This window comes from Elaeis guineensis, chromosome 15 (genome assembly GCF_000442705.2).
Source record: "Elaeis guineensis isolate ETL-2024a chromosome 15, EG11, whole genome shotgun sequence".
In the NCBI taxonomy this organism is placed as follows: Eukaryota; Viridiplantae; Streptophyta; class Magnoliopsida; order Arecales; family Arecaceae; genus Elaeis; species Elaeis guineensis.
Window position 1 is genome coordinate 65,033,448 of NC_026007.2, and position 3,283 is coordinate 65,036,730.

A 3,283-nucleotide genomic window follows, 5' to 3' on the forward strand; every position below is an offset into this window, starting at 1 on the left:
ATATTTTCTCTGCTTTAGGATTTGCACGATATATTTTTTTTTGTGTGGCTTTAAGATCTGTGCAGTCTTTTGGGGATTTGGGGTATTACAAAAGTTGTGGAGACTATATATAATCTGCTACTTGACAGTTTTCAAAGAATATATGAAAGCATTTGTTGCACACCATGAGAATCAGGTATATATATAGATCCGTCTTTCAATTGTGAATTGGGACTTCATTTGTACCATTACGTGCTAACACATCTAACTAGAATGAGACTCTAGAGTTTTCTTTCTATTATAAACCACTAGTTTTCAAACAATATATGGAAACATTTGTGACACGCCGTGAGAATTTGGTATTTATAGAGATTTACCTTGTAATTGTAAACTTCCTAGAAAAAGCAATATGTTAGAAAAATGATTGAAGAAAGGCTAGGACTTTATTTATGCTATTATATGTTGGTACATTTGGCTAAAATGAAACTCTAGAGGTTTCTATTTACTATTAGCCATTAATTTTCAAATAATATATGGAAGCATTTGTTATACACCATAAGAATTAGGTATTTACACGTTCGTTTTTTAACTGTAAACTTCTTAGTAAAGGCAATGTGTTAGAAAAATGATTGAGAAAAGTTGACTTTATTTGCGCTATTAAATGCTAATGTATCTAGCTAGAATGACGAGTTTTTTTTTCTACTATTAGCCATCATTTTTCACATAATATATGAAAGCATTTGTTACACACCACGAGAATTAGGTATTTATAGAGACTCGTTTTTAGTTGTAAACCTCCTAATAAAGGCAATGTGTTAGAAAAATGATCTAGAAAAAGTTGTACTTCATTTATGCTATTAGATGCTAGTGCATATAGTAAGAATGAAATTCTAGAGTATTTTTTTTTTCTCCTACTATTAGCCATCATTTTTCACATAATATATGAAAGCATTTGTTGCATGCCATGAGAATTAGGTATTTATAGAGAGTCATCTTTTAATTGAAAACCTTCTAATACAAGTAATATGTTAGAAAAATGATTAAGCAAAAGGTTGGAACTTTATTTGTGCTATTAAATGCTAATGTATCTAGCTAGAATGACGAGTTTTTTTCTACTATTAGCCATCATTTTTCACATAATATATGAAAGCATTTGTTACACACCATGAGAATTAGGTATTTATAGAGACTCGTTTTTTAGTTGTAAACCTCCTAATAAAGGCAATGTGTTAGAAAAATGATCTAGAAAAAGTTGTACTTCATTTATGCTATTAGATGCTAGTGCATATAGTAAGAATGAAATTCTAGAGTATATTTTTTTTCTCCTACTATTAGCCATCATTTTTCACATAATATATGAAAGCATTTGTTGCACGCCATGAGAATTAGGTATTTATAGAGAGTCATCTTTTAGTTGTAAACCTTCTAATACAAGTAATATGTTAGAAAAATGATTAAGCAAAAGGTTGGAACTTTATTTGTGCTATTAAATGCTTATGTATCTAGCTAGAATGACGAGTTTTTTTCTACTATTAGCCATCATTTTTCACATAATATATGAAAGCATTTGTTACACACCACGAGAATTAGGTATTTATAGAGACTCGTTTTTTAGTTGTAAACCTCCTAATAAAGGCAATGTGTTAGAAAAATGATCTAGAAAAAGTTGTACTTCATTTATGCTATTAGATGCTAGTGCATATAGTAAGAATGAAATTCTAGAGTATATTTTTTTTCTCCTACTATTAGCCATCATTTTTCACATAATATATGAAAGCATTTGTTGCACGCCATGAGAATTAGGTATTTATAGAGAGTCATCTTTTAATTGTAAACCTTCTAATACAAGTAATATGTTAGAAAAATGATTAAGCAAAAGGTTGGAACTTTATTTGTGCTATTAAATGCTTATGTATCTAGCTAGAATGACGAGTTTTTTTCTACTATTAGCCATCATTTTTCACATAATATATGAAAGCATTTGTTACACACCACGAGAATTAGGTATTTATAGAGACTCGTTTTTTAGTTGTAAACCTCCTAATAAAGGCAATGTGTTAGAAAAATGATCTAGGAAAAGTTGTACTTCATTTATGCTATGAGATGCTAGTGCATATAGTAAGAATGAAATTCTAGAGTATTTTTTTTTTCTCCTACTATTAGCCATCATTTTTCACATAATATATGAAAGCATTTGTTGCACGCCGTGAGAATTAGGTATTTAATGAGAGTCATCTTTTAATTGTAAACCTTCTAATACAAGTAATATGTTAGAAAAATGATTAAGCAAAAGGTTGGAACTTTATTTGTGCTATTATATTCTTGTACATCTAGCCAGAATGAAACTTTAGAATTTTCTTTCTACTTATAATTTGCTAGCTGGCTGTTTTAATAAAATATATGGAAGCACTTATTACACGCCATGAGAATAGAGATCCGTCCTGGAATTGCAAACTTTCTAGTAAATGCGATGTGTTAGGGAAAAAAAACAGAGGAAGTATTTAGACTTTGTTAGCATTGTTACGTGTTGATGCATCTGGAACGAAACCTTAGAATTTTCTTTCTAGATAAAAGGATACCAAATTAATGCTTTCAGCTTTTATCCGCGTGGGGAAAAAATATTCTTTGCAACGGTGATACCACATCAAATCTATAATAAATCAATAAAAATATTTATATTTTATCGATTATCATATATTTTATCAGTTTTCGTAGATAATACGTCACACTATCCTCTCTTATTTCATCCATTTCTGACCGTTGATTAGTTTATTACAATGATGATGTGGTATCACGATTACAACAAAAATTTACTCCCGCATAGGATGGCGAGGAGCATTCACACTCCTCTGTGACCCTAGTAAATCCACTTGCTCCGAGAGAGGGAAACTAACATGCTGATTAACCCTCCCCTTTTCTTGTTTTTGTTTTGTTTTTTTGGGCCTTCCTCTCCTCTTCCTTCTGCGCTCCGCTCTCTTTTTTTTGTCACTTTTGTACTCTACCCTTGGTGGAGTTTTAAGACTAATAATTTTCTTAATGAAAGCAGACTAGACCTCTGCTTCCAACTTTTACTCTGGAAAAAAAAAAAAGAAAAGAAATGAAGGTGAAGTCATGTGCAACTCCAAATGCTAGTCTGCTAAAAAGAAAAAAAAAAAATCCCTTTAAAATGATGCACAGTAGAAAACCAAGTCAATATATGTATCACATACAAAAAAAATTGTCTATGAGATAACTAACCGTAATCAAGAAATTTAGAACTTTGAAGGAAACCCCCAAAATCATCAGGAGTCAGTGATGCACGTTA